This window comes from Quercus lobata, chromosome 12, assembly GCF_001633185.2.
Source record: "Quercus lobata isolate SW786 chromosome 12, ValleyOak3.0 Primary Assembly, whole genome shotgun sequence".
Taxonomy (NCBI): Eukaryota; Viridiplantae; Streptophyta; class Magnoliopsida; order Fagales; family Fagaceae; genus Quercus; species Quercus lobata.
In genome coordinates this window covers 1,054,997-1,076,106 of record NC_044915.1, presented here as the reverse complement: position 1 = coordinate 1,076,106, position 21,110 = coordinate 1,054,997, and positions in this window count along the sequence as shown.

The following is a 21,110-nucleotide window of genomic DNA, read 5'->3' as shown; positions in this document are numbered from 1 at the left end:
GTTTCATAACGGTCAGGTAAGGTGTGGTCAGGGTTACCTGTTTCATAACAAGTCATATTAAAATTTTTAATTTTTTAATTATATTGAATTGATCTCACATCATTCAAAACTTGCCATTCTATTGTCTGGTTAGCCACATAGATGTAGAGACTAACAGTATTAACAAAAAGATCAATTGCACTCATTTTTTAAAATTTAGAAACCAATAGTGCATATTTGAAACTTAAGGGGCCAATAATGCTTAATAGGAGAACTCTAGGAACTAATAATATATTTTCACTAATTATTTTCAACTGCATATTGTGGCAGTTGACAATGTTAGTCAAAATGTGGACACAAATTCTATAAATTTTCATTGTGCTTTTAAAGGTTTTGCATTGAATTGGAAAATCTTGCTATATATATATATATATATATATATATATAGACAGACACACGTACACATTGAGGACTTAACTAGGGTTCAGTGCCTCCAATGCACTAGATTTATTGTGATGGCAACACATAACTAAAAGTAGATATATGTTATCATCTCAATAGAAGTTTATTAGAATATTGGACCCAATCTTTGCTTGTTGGTTGATAAATAGGATAATTTACCAATGAACTACAAATGGTACCAACAATATAATAAGGAGCAAAAATAGTTAAAAGTTGGACCCACACTATCATTTTTTTTTTTTTTTTTGAGAATCTACCCAGACTATCATTTAGGTTAAGCATCAAGTTCCCCAAATGATAGTATGGGTAGAAAATGTAAAACTAGTTAAGCATCAAGTTCACAATCAAATGGGTGAGTCCAACTGTCCAAGTATTTTAATAAGTTGAAGCCCATCTTTAGCTGCCCCAAGTTTGACTTAAACATTAATTGCACACCTTATAAATCTCAAGATACATGATAACCACAATCAATTTTGGTCTCTAATTTAATTCCAACTACACAATTTTGTTGGGTTTTCTAATAAAGCACCATAAATATTTATTAGGTTAAATCCGAGAGATTTTTGTATTTCCATAACACTAGGATATGAACGTATTAATAAGATTAAATTATACTTTTGCCTCTTAAATTTTATGGTAGTTTTTATTTTGATCTTTAATGTTTGGAAATTTCTATTTTGGTTAATCAAGTTTGATTTCGTTTTCAAAATAGTCCTCCTATCCACCTTATTCTTGATTAGTAAATTGACCACACATTTTAAGGGGCAAAATTGAAATATACTGTTATCATAACTGTATAACAATTAAAAACAGCAATACCTTTCAAAAAATATATATATATAAAAAAAAAAAAACAAACATTGATGGTGATTTATAACAAATAACATTCGTCCATAAGGGTGATTCATCAAACATCAATAGATTTTTTTTTTTTTTTTTTTTGACATCAATAGGCTTACTTTATAATTTTCTTTTTGGTTAAATAAATTGCAGAAAGGCGGTGAGAGAGTATAAAAGTCGGATTAAGCAATCTTTAAATATTAGTAACATTTTGATTTTCTGGTATTGATTGATTGTCGTTGTCCCCCTCAACCTCAAGTGAAATTCTGTAACTTTCTGGTGAAAGTGCCGTTTATGGACCCATAGGCGTAAATAAAGCCATAGACCATTTCCTGTCCTACTAGTAGTGGACTAACAAAATAATCATTTGCAATTTTTAACCAAAAAGAACGGTGGACACAAACTTTGCCATACACTTCATACAATTTGCTCATTAACAGGTTTAATTGAACAGTGCAATTTGTCAGAATTTGATCTATTCATTAACAGAATATAAACCTTGAAATTTTTCTTAAAAATGGAAACTGTATTATGTCTGGTTTCCTGTATACTTGAAGGCACTTCTAAATATGCTGAATATGTTAATACTGAGTCTGTATGCAGTATTTGTTATTAAATTGAAAGCTTTTTCTTTGAGACACTAAAATTGATCCAGTTGTGGGTGCAACTCTTGCAACAGAAATGCTAATATTTACGCTTGAGAAAAATTTAGAAACCATGTTTGAAATGTTTACAATGTTTTCTGCAAAATTGAATCAAGACATTTATATCTTTTCCTCTGTGTGTGAGAGTGTACGGGTGCATGTGCGTGTGTGCATGCTGCCCATTTATCTGCACGGGTGAAACTTTTGTCTGCTCATCAGAAATGCTTATTTATCTGCACAACATAGAGAATTTCCATTTCAAAGATGCATTAGTATAACAAGTATTCAGTCATATAATCTCTGATGAACAAAAGTTGTGCAGTGCAGCAGTGGACAAGGGGGATTCCGCAAAAAAGTGTAGGGTGGAGCGTTCACGAAAGTACGTAAAATGAGCTGCTACAATTTTAGGAAGAGTATCCTCTTCATTTTAACTTTATTTTTACTTCCAGAAAAAGTTTCGTACTCTTTTTTTGTTCTTTTCCCAATTTTTGTGCCTAGAATGATTGATTTAATTAGTTACCCATTGTTTGTTTTTCTCATACTTCTTTGATTCTCATATAAGAAATGTACTTGAAGTTAATAAGACACATGCTAAAAGCATGTGGACACACCAAGAAAACCCAGCCTTTATTCATTCCACATATAAGTCTGAAGCATTAGTCTTGCTTTCATATATTTTTATAACTTCAAAAGAAATGATGACAATTTCGTTGTCTTGAACAATTCAGGTTTCCCTTGTGGAAAACTGTGCGTGATCTTTTATTAAGTTCTTGCTATTGTAATTTAATACTGTTCAGTTTTGGGACTATCAAAATAATATCCGGTATCACATTACACTTTATAATTAATCATTTTCTTTTCTCAAGACTTTCTATCTAATTCAAAACATGTTAATTTTTGGACTAATAACATAAACTTTAACATTGAAATCACAAGGTTACCACGCATCATAGTGGACCATAAATGAGTAATCAAAGGATAAGAATTAAAAATAAAAGCCTGAAGACAATTAAGCAAGAAAATCTGAGAAAACCTAAAGCTTAAGTTGATATGCATGAATCACCAGCAAATGTGGTACAACTAGTAGGTGAATGCTGAGGCTTCGCCACATCTCAGGTTCGAGTTCTCACGAGGATTGCAATTGCAATTTCTGGAAGTCCCAGAAACCAATAGAGCTTGGGGTGTATGTGAGTTTGGGGTCTCCGAGCTTCGGTTTAAGCTGGTGACACCTATGAGCTTACCCAAATGTACCATGGGGCGTGGGACAATGACTGCACATGTGAGTCCCCTTTTTTGATTCTCAAAAAAAAAAAAAAAAAAGTTGATATGCATGAAAATCTAAGCCTTGACCTATTAATGTGTGGTACATTAATACATATTATTGGCTCATTTCCCGACAACTTAAGCTTTTGGGCTGATGGTTTTCCAACATAATATCAGAACCTTTTTGTCTGTGAGTTCTTCCTTGAAGTCATGTCAATCCATTATCTTAGGACAAATTGGGGAATTTGCCTACATATGCTTGTGGTGTGTAGAAGGATAGGATTATCTGTGGATCTATAATTGATCAAAAAAAGGATTATGCAGTTGTGGTAGGTGATAAGAACACAATAGGGGTTTGGTGTTCTTTTGGAAATTCAAGTATATTCTTGAATAGAAAAGATGAGAAAACTAGGATTTATGAGAGTTTAGGGTTTGAGCAAGGAGGTAGCGGAAGCGGATTCTTATTGATGTGAGGGCTCGGATAAGATGTTTAGGCAAGGGGGTAGGTTTGGCCATGGCTAGGGCAGCAACTATGGAGATGGCTTGAGGTGTTTTGAGATGAGTTCGTTAAAGGGAAAATGGTATAACCGTATAAGGATGATGGGATGAAACTATGGTTTCGAATGGAGAGGAGGAATGTATAGAGAACGAGATTGAATGATGTTGGTGGAAGGATGGATGGAAGAATGCTCCTAATCTGATTGAGATTACTTCTAGGGAATCTTTACCTCCAAGCAAGATACAACAGTCTAAGAAACAAATTAGCAAATTTATTATTCAATGAGTAGAAATGAGAGTGCAGGCATGTATTTATACTAACATCTCTCTAATCAAATTGGCCCACATGGATCCATCTCATTGGTTCACTAATCTACCTTGTACAACTATTAATTCCAGCATGTGTTTTAAAAATTACACCTGTAATAAATGTGATTAGTGCGAACTAACTAACGCTAGCTTATCTAATAGTAACTAACTACTAACTACTTTGACTATTTGACTTTATTGCATTTGTCCACCCTAAGATAAGCCTTCTACCCCAATCACAGGCAGCCAATACTTGTCTTAGACTCTCAAGAGGGTGCTCTACAAAGATAGAAGCTAGGAAATGACCCTATATCAATCAGCACTTGAAGTTCTAGTGCTGCCAGCCATGCTCTGACTGCCAATCGGCAGTCAGTCCTTTGACCCAATTGCTGATCGGCACTTCGGGTTAAGACTCTAATTTCGAGTCCCTTCTGCCTTTCTTGAGTCAGTTTGGTTTAGTATAATTTGGTGGGCCTGCACATGAGAAAAAAAGGGTGGGGTGGGGGGTGGGGGGGGGGGGGGGGTGAGGCATTGTGTGTCATGCTTGATATGTATTGTTGACTCACGTCCTATAAGCTTTTGGAGTTGATGGTGGTAGACAGAAATTCCACCAAATGCTTAAGGTATAAGGAAGTAGGCCAACAATTTATATCAAGCTTACAAATACACTAACTGTAACACCCGTCATGTTCAGGCTTGCCCAATAAGGTTGAACTCCATGTGGAGAAGAAATTACCTTAATGGCAATCAACAAGACTATAGCTAAGGACCTCATAGGTAATCAATCTCAGATACCATGTTGGTGACAGACCCAACATACTTTAGAGATCAATGCACTAAATTTCCCAAATGTCTTGACTTATCATAAAGTGCCTTATAAACTACCCCATTCATTCAAAGAGGAGAAGTTGCCCATGATTTTTCATGATCTTCATCCGATCATGTGAAACCCTTCCCTGCTTCCTTCTATGGGAAAATTCAAGTTTGAGCTCTTCCAAGAAGGATGCAGTCAGTTGCAGACCTCTGGAAATGAAATCCTTCTCCTTCCATGATTTTCTAAAGGTTTGAATCACTAACTGTACATGGGACTAGTGGCTAGGAACAGTTTCAATTTGTTAGAATAGTGGTTAAATGATTAAACTCACAAATTCCTAACAACTTAAGCTTTTGGGACAATTGGTAATTTATCATGATATCAGAGCAGGCAGTCCTTAGCTTGAACCCTATCTCCACTCTTCCTCCTATTTAAAAAGTTTAAAATTCCACATGTTGGCCTCACTTATTAAGAGAGTGTTAGAATAATGGATAAATGTTTAAATTCACTCATTCCTAATAGCTTAAGCTTTGGGGAAAATGGGAAGGTTATCATATATAAAACTTTTAGTTAGTAGTAGAACAGTCAGACAATTTGATGCTAATCAGAATTGAGTTCCATGAATCACATGGTATAGAAACATACTATAGGAATATCTGATATTTCTGTTTGTTTGAGTTCAATCCTTAACACCATGCATAATTTTGAAGCTTTCTTGTTCCTTGCTATTATTCTCCCTAATATTTATTTGATCTCAAGTCTTCTTCCTCTTATTCTTCTGATTGCATGGTGAAATTCCTTCAATTTGCATCCTGCATCTTGCATTATGCAAAATGTCCATATGTAGTGCAGTTGATAAAACGACATTGCACCCACTTGTATCAGTGATCTAATACTTCTAACATAAGTGTTTAATTATAACCACTACTTGATTGCTATCTCCCTTCTCCAATTTTTTTTTGAATTACATCTTGTAAAAGAATAGACCTGTGTGTTTATTTCTGAACATTTGAATAAATTTGAAGAAATAGTCGCACATTGGGAGCTTGGAAAGTCATATTTGTCTATTAGTGCTACTGTCTGTCATAGCTGGCTAGTTTGGTTTTATATTGAATTTCTTGTTAATATAGAATGGCAGAGGCAAAGGAAAGGAATTTGACACCAACAATTCCATCAGATATGCAATCAGTCTTGAAGGGGTGTGAAAACCTTGAGAAGGAAGTGCGTTCCCTCAAACTTAACTTGTCCTTCATGAATAAGTAACAAGAAAAACTACCATTTATTACTTACCAAAAGAAAATTAACATCTATTTGCTTGCATTCTAGATATTTAATGCTTATAATCTAATTATTTGCTTCTTTATTCCTTGTGAACTTTTCAGATTTTTAGAAACATGCTAGTATCTTGCAATTATAATGCTTGAAATTGTTACTTAAGTATTTTTCTAAGATTAAGCAGAGTCTATGGACATATAATGAACCCCTTGATTGGGGAACTTGTAGAGACAACGGAGCCTCTCCACAACATGTTTTGATAAAAATATTATATTTAAAATCTTAAATTCTTGAATTCTAGTAAGGGTGAGTTTATTGGTGAAATTGAAATGAATTATTAATTTCTTGAAATTTTAAAATTTTAGTTGTTCATTTGACAGTTTCCGAGAATTACAATTGTCATGAGCACCCCAATGAGATGCAAAAATTCAACTCCCATATTCTAAGTTGGGAATGCCAGTTTCCATATATCTTATATTTATGAGAATTACTAATGTGATACTTATTTTTTCACTGAAAGAGTAACTACAAAAAATTTAGAAAAAAGAAAGTTTAATAATTCATTCAGAAATATGTTTATCAATGTTCAAAGGAAATCTTGTCATTTATAGGGCATTTAGTGTTGGGTTAACGGAAGCTTTGACACTAGATTATTGAACAAATGACTGAACAAGAGAGCTTTTATTTGAAAACTTGATTCTTTGAATTACAACACTTTACAAGCACTAATGCTTTTATAAGACACACACACCAACTCTCTAGACACCTATGTATTGACACTATACAATAGCTCTTACTTATTTCTTCACTTCACACTCTTCACAAGTCTCTCACACATCTCACTAATCTCACACACATCTTCACATACCACCACATCTATTTATACTAGGTGTATGTTGGTTAGGAAACCAACTTGAAGCTTTTAGCATCTTCTTTTTGAATACTTTATTTACCAAGCTTCTAGATTATTCTGTAAACATGTGGCTAAGATTTACTTCTTCATAGAAGTCTCTAGAGATATCTCATAGAGAAATCCGGAAAGAGCATCATGGAGAAATTTCCGGAATGCAAGAGAACTTTCTAGAGAATTCCAAAGAGAAGTAAATTGAGTGGGACCCAAGAAGTTTCTAGAGAAAGAGATTGTGTGAGAAGTTCTAGAAGTTTCTAGAGGTAAGAGAGTTAGTGTTGATTTCTAACACTCCCCCTTAACATTGACTCTCCCTCAATTCATCCTTGGTCGTCATACCAAGTTGCTTTCTAAAGTTTGCAAACTTTGTTGTGTTAAGTCCTTTAGTGAATATATCTACAACTTGGTCCTCTGTCTTAGTCTGGCACAATTCTATCTCTCCTTGTAGTACCTTTTCTCTTACAAAGTGATAGTGCACCTCCACATGCTTGGTTCTTGCATGGAACTCTGGATTTTCAGCCAAGCGTATTGCTGATTGATTATCACAGTGTAGTGGCACTGCATAATCAATTGTTTGATGTAAATTTCCCATAAGCTGCATCAACCACGTACTTTCTTGAGCTGCTGCCGCTGCTGCTCTATACTCTGCTTCAGTGGTTGATAGGGACACTGTTGGTTGTCTCTTGCTACTCCAAGATACTATAGCTGTGCCCAAGCTAAACATATATCCAGTAGTTGAACGACGTGTGTCATGATCTCCAGCGTAGTCAGCATCACAATAACCAACAAGCTTGCAAGTTTCACCTTTCTTGTACAAGAGACCATAGTCATTCGTCCTTTTTACATACCTTAACATGCGGCGAACTGCTTCCAAGTGAGGCTTCCTTGGATTTTGCATGTATCGACTCGCCACTCCAACTGCATATGAAATATCTGGCCGTGTCAATGTTAGGTAGATTAAACTACCTACTAATTGTCAATACATGGTTGGGTCTTTTAGTTCTTTGCCTTCTTGTGCACAGAGCTTAGCATTAACCTCCACAGGCGTAGAGATTGGTTTGCACTTGAGCATCCTGAACTTTTGAAGTAAGTCCTTTGCATACTTGTGCTGACACAAGAATAAGCCATCCTTAACTCGATCAACTTCAAGTCCAAGAAAGTGCTTAAGCTCTCCAAGCTCCTTCATTTGGAAGCGGACTACTAAATTTCCTCTTGTTCGACGAATTTCATCTTCGTCATCTCCAGTGATGATCAAATCATCAACATATACAAGGACAATTGCTATTTTGATTCCTTATAATTTAACAAACAAACTGGAATCTGCTGGAGCTACATAATAAGTTAATAACCACTTTGAATTAAGAATTCTGCAATCTTACCGTACCATGCCCTTGGCGCTTGTTTCAACTTGTAAAGTGCTCTTCGTAACTTACAGATATAATCTGGCTGGGCTTTGCTCTCAAATCCCTTTGGCTGCTCCATGTAAATTTCCCAATCCAATTCTCCATGCAGAAAAGCATTCTTTACATCCATCTGCCATAGCTTCCAAGATTTACTTGCTGCAAGTGCTATCAGGACATGTACTGTGGTGATCTTTGCCATTGGGCTAAATGTTTCATCATAATTTAGCCCATATTGTTGAGAGAATCCTCAGAGCGAGGCGGTCAGGGACTGTGTTTGTGGTGTCGAAAACAGTATTTTTTAGAGGTGTTCATTCTACTCGTGTACAGTCTGGGACTGTGAAGCTCGTGGTCTGGGACCAAGCTTATTTGGTAGAGCGAAAGACTTCACCAAGTTGTGATGGTGGACCTCCAAGTTGTCGGTAGCATTAGAAGGCTCAATAACCAAAATTACAACACATGGTCAACTTGTATGGAGTCATACTTGCAAGGGCAAGATTTGTGGGAGATCGTGACTAGTGGCAAAACCACACCTCCTGAGAATGCTAAAGCATTGCAGAAGTGGAAGATTAAAGCCGGGAAGGCTTTGTTTGCAATCAAGACAAGCATCGAGGAAGAGATGCTATAGCACATCAGACATGTAAACACACCAAAGGCTGCGTGGGACACCTTTTCAACACTATTTTCAAAGAAGAATGATGTAAGGCTACAATTGCTTGAGAACGAGCTAATGTCAATGGCACAACGAGATATGACGATCACGCAATACTTCACCAAGGTAAAGTCTCTCTGTCGCGAAATCTCTAAATTAGATCCTGCATCAAATATTTCTGATGCAAGCATGAGAAGGATAGTCATTCATGGGTTGAGACCTGAATATAGAAGTTTTGTAGCTGCCATTCAAGGTTGGCCTGTCCAACCATCATTAGTAAAGTTGGAAAATTTGTTAGCTAACCAAGAAGCATTAGTCAAGCAAATGGATGATGAAAAGAATGCTTTCGATTGTTGGGTTAGCAGAAGCTCTGACACTAGATTATTGAACAAATAACTGAACAAGAGAGCTTTTATTTGAAAACTTGACTCTTTAAATTACAACACTTTGCAAGCACTAATGCTTTTACAAGACACACACACCAACTCTCTAGACACCTATGTATTGACATTACACAATAGCTTTTACTTATTTCTTCACTTCACACTCTTCACAAGTCTCTCACACATCTCACACACTTCTTCATATACCACCACATCTATTTATACTAGGTGTATGTTGGTTAGGAAACCAACTTGAAGCTTCTAGCATCTTCTTTTTGAACACTTTATTTACCAACCTTCTAGACTATTTTATAAACATGTGGCTAAGATTTACTTCTTTATAGAAGTGTCTAGAGATATCTCATAGAGAAATCCGGAAAGAGCATCATGGAGAAATTTCCGGAATGCAAGAGAACTTACTAGAGAATTCCGGAGAGAAGTAAATTGAGTGGAACTCTAGAAGTTTCTAGAAAGAGAGATTGTGTGAGAAGTTCTAGAAGTTTCTAGAGGCAAAAGAGTTAGTATTGATTTCTAACATTTAGTGAGTTATAGAATCAAGAAATATATCTGTTTTGGTAGAGCTTTACGACTAATTTAGGTTAGAGGAAGGTCGAAGAGAGAATTGCTTTCCAAGCTAGTCGGGTAGGCAAGTGCAAGTGGCTTTGATCAAAGTGAACGGCTTGTTTCGGTTAGCATTTTTAGAATATTATCCATAATGGTCAACTTATGTATTCTATATGTAACTGCTAAATGGGTATGTATTCTATTAGTATAAACACTATAATTTTATATTTTCAAACGGTGTTGGCTAAAATATGGTAGAAATTCAAATTCTAAGCTAGACACATTTCAATGAGAGAAGTGATGGAATATTCCATGTCATATGAAGCACAGAGATTGGTTTATTAGGGAGAAACATAGGGCTACAGAGGAAAGCTCTAATACACCAATTCACCCACCTCCCTGGTAGGCATATCTGGCTTGAGCTGAATTTACTTTGTATATTTTTTGTTTCTGATAAGCCATTACCATGCTCTAGTTAAAGGAACGTAGGTCTCTCTTCTAATCCTCTATACCAGCCTCAATAAAATAATGGTGCATGATTATGATTCTGGACAGAATTGTCTTTGTTTATTGCAAGCACAGGAACTTCTTCAATATGGATTTGGATATATTATCTGCTAGAGATATATATTGGACATATTAGCCTCAATATGTCCAATATATATCTCTAACATTATCCAATTGTTACATTTAGCAATTTGAGAGCTGCAAGTATGATTAGATAGCTACTTTAGGTAGTATACATTCCACACACACCCACGCCCACATATAATTATTCTGAATTTGAGATTGTAATTTGTTAAAAGAAGCTTTAATATACTCCATGTATATTTGAGTCTTCTCATTTTAATAAAGTTATTTTTATCTATCAGAAGGAAAAAGAAGATTAGCCAAACCAGCACTTTTTTTTTAAGGCCTGCTTAATTGTTGATAATTTTAAATATTGAGAGTTATTGATTCTTGAGAATTTCAAAAGAATACAATTTCCAGGTTATTGTTTGGTTATACATAGAATTTTATCTTATTGAGATAAATTATGTTTTAAATTATAAATTTTGATAATCTAAACTAGTTTTATACATACTAATTTAGTAGCCGTAGAATAAATAATTTGACCCGTGTGGATGACAAAAATACCCTTGAACATTTAGTTTTTTTTCTTGGGTGAAATTTACTTTTTCTTTGTCTAAAATTTACATTGTAGTTATATATATATATTGGTGAAAATTGAATTTAAGTATTGAGTCAGTATTCTCACAAAGACATATATGTGAGAAGTTTTTCTATCTGAGTCGCCCAAAGTTAGAATTCTTGTTGAATGGCAGTTGAGATATTTATGGAACTGTAATCTCAAGAATTTTCTCAAAAGAATAATAAATTTTTTTTACAAATTATAGGATATTAAAAACTCCCATCCTGAATTCTTATGTAATAAACATGCCTTAGATGAGCAATTAATGGAACTAGCGGCTGTCCCATGCAATGCGTGAGTATATTAGAAATTCATATGAAATATCTTGTAAAAAATTATCTTTATAATTCATGCATAATAATTATTAGGTAGAATCATATTTGAGAACTGATTATATTACATGTCATTTTAAAGAGAGGAAATGTGAATTATTTTGTGATATTAGTTTTCATTGTGTGTATTATTAAATTTGCTTTTGGGTTTTACTAGCTCTTTTTTTTTTTTTTTTTTTTTTTGGAAGAAACAAACACACACAAGGGAGAGGAAAATGGGTTCTAACACAAAGGCACACCACAACTCCACTCAAAAACCATGGTAACTTTTAAGGGAGTATATTAGAAATGCGTGAGTATATTAGAAATTCATATGAAATATTTTGTAAAAAATTATTGTGGGGCCCAAACGATTTATGGGCCAGGCCCATCTACCCGGGGAGAATCCAAAGGCCCAAGCCAAGGAGGGCTATGGCCCAAGCTCGACAAGATAGCCTATAGATACCGCCGGGGAGAACCCAAAGGCCCAAGCCAAGGAGGGCTATGGCCCAAGCTCGACAAGATAGCCTTTGGATACCGCCGAGGGCAGTTCAGTCCTCGGCAGACCCAAAGTCCCCCCTGAAAGAGGGGTAAAAACGGTATAGGACTGAAACTTGGAAGAAAGATCTAAAATATCCAGGGAAAGCTGCCCTTACTGCCATTCAATGCTCTGAACCTGACAGAGCCGCATTCTTTGGCTTTTACAACCACCCCCAACGACTTTGAATATGGGCTGATGGGACAAGTATCAATCTTGGAAAGGTTGACCCTATACGTGGACGAAGGACAATGAACGCAGGCAAATATAAAAGGAAAAATAAGTAACCTAAAGAAGAGGCTGGGAAAAATGGCCAAAAACCAGAGCCTCCCAGCCCACCTCCAGGAGAAAGACTCCATGGGTGAAGATAACCTAGACACGCACGAATACCACGAAAAACCCACCGCCTGGTGACTAAGGTCTAGCCTTCTAAACCCACGCTCTACAAATGATATTGTTTTGAGCATTTTTACGTGCGAACCCCACACCGCTACGGTTCGTTACGAATCGTGTCCTTACAATTGACGCCGTCTGTGGGGAAGGCTTGTGTGTTGGTATAGGAGGTGGGTCGATAGAGTTTCTTTGTTATTTCTAACCGTTGGTTATAGAGTTCTAGTATAAAGTTCTGCTGGGGGCTACGTTTCTTGACTAGGGGCTTGGCTGAGGAGCTAACTCCCTTAAAGCCAAGGTCCCCCGTAAAGAGCAAACTAGGCACTTAGTAGCGTTAATCGTATGGATAAACTCTAGGGGCTTGGCTGAGGAGCTAACTCCCCTAAAGCCAAGATCCCACACGAAGAGAAAACTAGGTTTTGGACAGAATCAAGGCATTGCATAGTCCTCAGACTCAAGCCTATGGGAAAACCAACTACCTGGATGTGGAAAACTAGGTTTTGGACAGAACCAAGGCATGCATAGTCCTCGGACTCAAGCCTATGGGAAAACCAACTACCTGGATGTGGAAAACTAGGTTTTGGACAGAACCAAGGCATTGCATAGTCCTCGGACTCAAGCCTATGGGAAAACCAACTACCTGGATGTGGAAAACTAGGTTTTGGACAGAACCAAGGCATTGCATAGTCCTCGGACTCAAGCCTATGGGAAAACCAACTACCTGGATGTGGAAAACTAGGTTTTGGACAGAACCAAGGCATTGCATAGTCCTCGGACTCAAGCCTATGGGAAAACCAACTACCTGGATGTGGAAAACTAGGTTTTGGATAGAACCAAGGTTGCATAGTGGACCAGGAAAACTAGGCATTGCATAGTCCACGGAGCCTATGGAAACCAACTACCTGGATAGGAAACTAGGTTTTTTACAGAATCAAGGCATTGCATAGTCCTCGGACTCAAGCCTATGGGGAAACCAACTACTTGGATGAGGAAAACTAGGTTTTGGACAGAACCAAGGCATTGCATAGTCCTCGGACTCAAGCCTATGGGAAAACCAACTACCTGGATGTGGAAAACTAGGTTTTGGACAGAACCTAAGGCATTGCATAGTCCTCGGACTCAAGCCTATGGAAAACCAACTACCTGGATGGGAAACTAGGTTTTGGACAGAACCGGCATTGCATAGTCCTCGGACTCAAGCCTATGGGAAAACCAACTACCTGGATGTGGAAAACTAGGTTTTGGACAGATTCAAGGCATTGCATAGTCCTCGGACTCAAGCCTATGGGAAAACCAACTACCTGAATGTGTAAAACTAGGTTTTGGACAGAACCAAGCCTTGCATGGTCCTCGGACCCAAGCCTATGGGGAAACCAACTATTTAAAAAAAAACTATGGCACATAAACCTCAAAATCCACCCGAAGAGAACTCCTCGTTAACAGTTGGGTTAATCCCTTAATTGCACGGATTCCCCGGTCTACCTTCGGATCCCCAGTACCAAAGGGGTTGATGCGATACGGTGCAATATATTACCCAAAAGCACAATCAAGGTCCCTCGCTACTCGGCTACCCTCTCGAACGAATTATTTAGAGTTTATCGCTCTCGGACAGTGGTCTAGCATGCATCGCGCAGCACTCGGCGGTTATCCCGGTTAGTTCCAAGAGTTTAATTTATTGAGGATTACCCTTCTTATACTTGATAATATTTGTGAGTTTAAACCAGTAGGAATCTGTGTTAAGGCATTTTTCTGTCCGGAATATCATTAAGGGCAAGCTTACATTTAATATTCATGCACCAAATAGTTGTTGCAGAGAAGAAAAGTATGTATAAAGAAATAAACACATCTTTTATTAAGGCAAAGGAACAGTACAGTGTACAATGAAAAGCTGAAACAAGCTTACATTAAAGCTAACTACGTAAGTAAAGGAAAATACAAGAAAATGAAGATAAAGCCGAGGAGGTAGCACAGAGAAGAGGTTGGCTACTTCTTCGAGACCTTATTCCTCCTCAATGCTTTTGCACGCCCATAACTCAGGCAGCAAAAGAACCCAACTTGAGCCTCACACCGCTGAAGGAAAGGTGCAGGGAGCCGGAAGTTGAGGAGCCTTCACCAAAAATTTGCCTGCAACAAGGCAGAGGCGCTGATGGCGGAGAATCTTTCTTCTGACACACCAAAATTCTGGCATGAACAGAACCTGCTTCGGATTTTGACTAAAAGGGGGGGAAACACCCTTTCCCCTCTGTCGAAACGGAATGTTCCCTTGAATTTACGCCTCCTTTGCCCATACCTCACTACTTTGAGTCTCAGGAGGACACGGCGCCTCCGTGGCGGACAGAGTTCCTTTTCCCCAACCCCAGCCTCAAACATGATATACTAAGGGAGGAAACTGAAGGATTTGCGCGCAGGTAAGGCAACTTTCTCTCCTATTTATTTAAAAAGATAAGGTGGTGGCATTTAATTCACGCAGCGTCCCAAGGAACGCTACAGACAAAATGTCTCCGGCTCGATTTTCCACGCCATCTGCAACCATGAGATTAAAGGAGTCTCGTGAAGGCGCACCTCGAACACTGGGACGCCAAAAAGTACCGCGTGAACAAAGACTACGGAAATACCTCTTAATTTGTGGGCCCAGTAAATTCGCGGCCCAGGCCCGTTCTGCATGGGGGCCCAGGGACAGAACCAAGGCATTGCATGGTCCTCGGACCCAAGCCTATGGGGAAACCAAGTACAAAAAAGAAAAATTACAAGTTTTGGACAGAACCAAAGCATTGCATGGTCCTCGGACCCAAGCCTATGGGGAAACCAAGTACAAAAAAGAAAAATTGCAAGTTTTGGACAGAACCAAGGCATTGCATGGTCCTCGGACCCAAGCCTATGGGGAAACCAAGTACAAAAAAGAAAAATTACAAGTTTTGGACAGAACCAAGCCCTTGCATGGTCCTCGGACTCAAGCCTATGGGGAAACCAAGTAAAAAAAAAAAGAGAAAGAAAAATTACAAGTTTTATAACTGCTCGGATGGGAAGAGTCCCCGACTCAGATATTGTAAAATGTTAAGGCCAATAAAAGTGTTAGAATGATGGTGGGGCACTCCACTATTCGGTAGCCTAAGGGGGCTGTTCATTTTTGCGGGTGATATGTCTTCGAATGATTACTTCCTACACCGCATAGAGCATCCAGTTCTAATCTCGGCATTGTTTCGGGCAATTGCCGTTATTCATAGGTACGCATTGCTAGTTCAAGCAATTCTGTTAAAGTTGTGGTGACTTCTTTTTATTAGCAAGCATTTTGGCCTTAGTTGTCATCGATTCAAATGCTATATTATCGTGCTGAGCAGCGTTTGCAAATTTGTAAAAACATAGAGACAGAGCATGCGAAGTAAAATAATAACAATTTTTTATTAATATGAAAAAATTATTACAACGTACAAAGAAGGACTCAAACAAGCCTATACAAAAGGTGAGCTGCCGAAGCAACACTAACATTCGCAGTACAGATAAGTAAACAGCTGGGTGTCTTTTAAATTCGTCTTCAAAGTCTCTCCAATTTCTGCCTCAGTATTGCTTATGTCGAAAGAAGAACCTTCTTTGGAAAAAGATGAAGGAGAAGGAAGAAGAATTTGAAGGAGAAGGAAGAAGAAGATGGAGGAGATGAATGAAGAAGATGGAGGACATGAGTAAAGAAGGAGGAGAAGAAGAGAGAAGAGATGAAAAGAAAGAAAAAGGAGTAAAAGAGGGAGAAAGAAAAGCACCAGGATGGAACTGGTGCTGGGAAGACTAAGAAAGGGAGGCAAAAGGAGGCGCCAGTAAACGAAGAGAGGAAGAAGCAGGGGCACTTAGTCCTTGCCTCGATCTTGACTCCCAACACACTGGAGCCATATTAGGTATGCTCATGAGAGCGCGGTTGGTACTGATGATGGGTGTTCTCGACTCAGTCACGCCGAAAGTTTGACGTGACGAGTCCTTTCTTCGGATTTTGGCTGAAAGGAAGGTAAGACGAATCTTAAGCCTCCGCCATCCTTGCCCTGACCGAGCCATTTCGAACTTTATTAGAATATGACGCTTTGAGGAGGGGTGTGGTTTCTTCATCATTTGTTATGGCGAATGTACTGTGATTTAGTGTATAACTACTGGGTTAAGTAAACGCTTAGGGAGGCAAAGGGTTTCAAATCTCAGAAAAATAAAAGGGTCTCTGTACGAAAGTGATAGCCTCCTACTTGTCTTCTTATAGGAAGGGCAAAACGGAAAGCATTGAATTCGTTCAGGTTTCCAAAAGAATCTGAAAACGAAGAGGTGTCCGTTCCTTTTCTCCGCCTCGTCAGACGAACCGTCGAATGTAAATGAGTCTCGTAAAGGGAAGTCATTAAAAGCGTGTTTTGAATAATCAAACGACGAGAACGTGTCAGGAGTAAAATCAAAAAACGCCTCGTAGATCAGTATATTTCTTGGACAGACGGAAAACCGCCAGCATTAATGAAGGGCCGAGTTAAAGGAGCCATCATAAAAGCTCGGCATTACCAAAACCCCCTTTCCAACCAAGAGGTTGGACAGCTGGGTTTTGAGGGGCTATTGTGGGGCCCAAACGATTTATGGGCCAGACCCATCTACCCGGGGAGAATCCAAAGGCCCAAGCCAAGGAGGGCTATGGCCCAAGCTCGACAAGATAGCCTATGGATACCGCTGGGGAGAACCCAAAAGCCCAAGTCAAGGAGGGCTATGGCCCAAGCTCGACAAGATAGCCTTTGGATACCGCCGAGGGCAGTTCAGTCCTCGGCAGACCCAAAGTCCCCCCTGAAAGAGGGGTAAAAACGGTATAGGACTGAAACTTGGAAGAAAGATCTAAAATATCCAGGGAAAGCTGCCTTTACTGCCATTCAATACTCTGAACCTGACAGAGCCGCATTCTTTGGCTTTTACAACCACCCCCAACGACTTTGAATATGGGCTGATGGGACAAGTATCAATCTTGGAAAGGTTGACCCTATACGTGGACGAAGGAAAATGAACGCAGGCAAATATAAAAGGAAAAATAAGTAACCTAAAGAAGAGGCTGGGAAAAATGGCCAAAAACCAGAGCCTCCTAGCCCACCTCCAGGAGAAAGACTCCATGGGTGAAGATAACCTAGACACGCATGAATACCACGAAAAACCCACCGCCTGGTGACTAAGGCCTAGCCTTCTAAACCCACGCTCTACAAATGATATTGTTTTGGGCCTTTTTACGTGCGAACCCCACACTGCTACGGTTCGTTATGAATCGTGTCCTTACAATTATCTTTATAATTCATGCATAATAATTATTTGGTAGAATTATATTTGAGAATTGATTATATTACATGTCATTTTAAAGAGAGGAAATGTGAATTATTTTGTGATACTAGTTTTCATTGTGTGTATTATTAAATTTGCTTTTGGGTTTTACTAGCTTTTGTTTTGGTTTTTTTTTTTTTTTTTTTTTTTTTTTTTTTTTTTTTTTTTTTTTTTTTGAGAAACAAACACACACACACACAAGGGAGAGAGAAATGAGTTTTAACATAAAGGCACACCACAACTTCACTCAAAAGCCATGATAACTTTTAAGGGAGGGTGGACAAGTTATACTACACTTTTGCGTTTTACTAGCTTTTGTTTCAATTGTTCCTAAAGCAACTAAAGTTAAGCAAGAATTTCATATTCCAAAACCCTTGTGTCTATTGCCATATTCCAAAACCCTTGAGCAAGAATTATATATGTGTGTATATATATATATATATATATATATAAATAAATCTTAGCAAAATAACCTTATCAATTATCAAGTCCCTTGTGTCTATTGCCTGGACGAACCCAAATAAAAATCCCCCCTCCCAACTTATTGTGAGCAAAAGGGAAAAAAAAACCATATAAATTCTCTTTCTTTTTTTGTTGAGAATATAAATTCTCTTTCTATATTAATAATTAGTAATGTACCTCATTAAATACATGTAAATAAATCATAAAAGAAAACACCATTGTTTTTGGTTGAACAGAAAATAATAAAATAAATTATTACAAAATTTGCTAAAGAGGAAGACTAAAAAAAGAAGAGTATTTTTTTTCCTTCTCAAGGAATGGCATGTGCCACATAGCAAAATCTTAGGCTACTGTAGCTTGAAATTAAACATGTGGAAAAAGAAAGTATTAGGTGGGCACTTTTTTTTTTTTTTTGGATTGGGTTGGCACTTGGGATAACATATACTAGACAAAACCTTTATTTTGAAGATTTATCAGCCATCAAGTTAATTCATTAAACATTTGCTTAAGTGGAAGATTAAAATGAATCAATTCATTAAAACCTTTGCTTAGGTGGAAGGTTAAATGAATAGTAAATTTTTTTATTTAAAGAAGACCGACACATGACATTAATTAAAGGATGAGGTGGAAGGCTAATGAAAGAATTCTCAAAGGATGTATCACATGACAGAATCTCATGCTCTCACACATAAGGTTCTTGCTTTCATGTGTGTGTGTGTAGAGAGAGAGAGAGAGAGAGAGAGAGGTCCTGACATGACTTCTTCCTCACTGAACTTGGTATGACTCTTTGATGTGTAATGCTACAAGTTGAAAATTAACCATATTATTCAGAACCATTTTTGGCCTTTTCTTTTAACAAGGGTGGACCTGAACTATAATGGTCTTCTTCATGAGATTGATTTAAAATCCCTAACCTATCCAAAAAAAAAAAAAAGGAAGAAAAGAGATTGATTAACCATGAATAGGTCAATACGACATTGGTCATTTGGGTGAATTGGCAAATGAAGCAAGCTTCATCCAAAGAACTTGGCCAAGCAACTGGCCAAATTTCTCTCTCATTTAGAATTTATAATAGGTTTCCATTTTCTTGATGTTAACTCAACAAATTCAAAAGCTAAATGTTTTATTTAGTATCAATTTGGGTATGAATTGACTAATGCCATTGGGCCACTTGTCCTGGAATTTTCCACTAGCAAATGCACCATGTAGGATCAGGGGGCTCTGGACACACTGCATGTGATGAAGTTCTTTCTCTCCAAAGACCTGCATGTGTTTCAATGCCTTGATTAGGAAATTGTTTTCTATGACCACTTATAATCAGATGATAGTATTCAATATTGAATGCTATGACACTTAGAGCTTGTTATGATCCTTAGCTCTTGCATTATAAGCATTCTGAATGTTATGCAAGGGGCAGTTTTCCAAGTAACTGAGCATATCTTGAAGCTCCAAAGTTTAAAATCAATAATCAATATTAGAAGTGCTCTGTAAACCAAATTTCATTCACTGTCTGGGCAGCATTGTGATGATTAATTGCTTTTGATTGCCTAGAAAAGACTGAAGTTTGTTCTGTTTTATTATCTTAGTCATTGCAGGAATCTCTATTCTGCATAGGGAATTAAAAATTTGGCAGAAGTCTCTATAGTTTTTAATAAAAATGTTGTACGATAAAATTTCAGGAAGGACTCAGAGCAGACTAAGCAGATAGAAGAGCTTCAGAAGCAGAATGAGGAATTGGTGGATGAGAAAGAGCGCTTACTAGAAGAGATAGAAAGGATCGTTTCAGAAAGTGGCAAAATTTGTTAATTCTATTTTGTTATTGTTGGATTCTTGTCCATCTTAGACACATTGATTTGTGAAGCAGCAAAGTCCAGAAACAGAACTAGAATTTCTAAAGATTCAAATTAGATACCAAGGAAACTCCACCCTGATTAAAAGACAGACAATACTCTCTGCCAAACCTTGATGTACCAATAAAGGTTGGGTTGCTTCTTTGCTAAAGATACTTGTATGAATGTTGCAAATATTCAGTACATTCGATCTGAATGTCATATGTGGATAAATCTAACTATGATTGCCATCCTAATTTTGCAACTTGGGATAGCAAGGACCAGGGAAGACAAAGCTTCATTGGCTATAATGGAGTACTACACTGCCAGCCTCACGTTCTAACTGTTAATGTTGTAAGGCTATTGTAATCTCAGTGCAGTATATCTAAGTAAAGATAGTTGTTAAATCTCTAGAATTCTCATAATGACCGAGGTGCAGATGAAAGATGTTATCATTGCCAGCTATTAATGGGATTATGCTTTCTAAGTGTCTGTTTGGCAGTGAGAGAACTGATTCCTTTGTCAATAATTATGTTTTTAACATTCTGGAATATTAGACTTTTTCTCCAGGCCCAAAGTAGTAGAAACTCATATATCTTCATTTAATTTTGATAGGTCACCTTCCACCCCCCCAAAATCCATTTTGCTGGCACTATGATAAATACAAAGCAATACAAGTTTCTTCTTTCCTCGTACTGTCCTTATATGATGATGACATTATATTAGCTAGAAATGACATGGAGATAATTGTTCTTCCACTTTTGAGATAATAAGGGACATGGGCGAGGCAAACTATGTGCTGGGAGTAAAAATATTATGAGAGATCGCTTTTAGACTGGTTTGTCTGTCTGTCTCAAGAGAAATACATTAAGAAGATTTTAGGGCAATTCTGTATGCACAACTGGGAAATAGTCTTGAGCCTTGATTATTTTATTGCTCTAAAAGTATGATTCATGGAGTACTATGTAAGGGGGACTTACCACCTAAAGACCCTGGACGGGCAGCAACTATCCCATAAATGGAATCCTAAACATTTGAAAAGGTACTACAAGTAGGAATGCACTTTGAATTTTTCTAGCTTTTTTTTT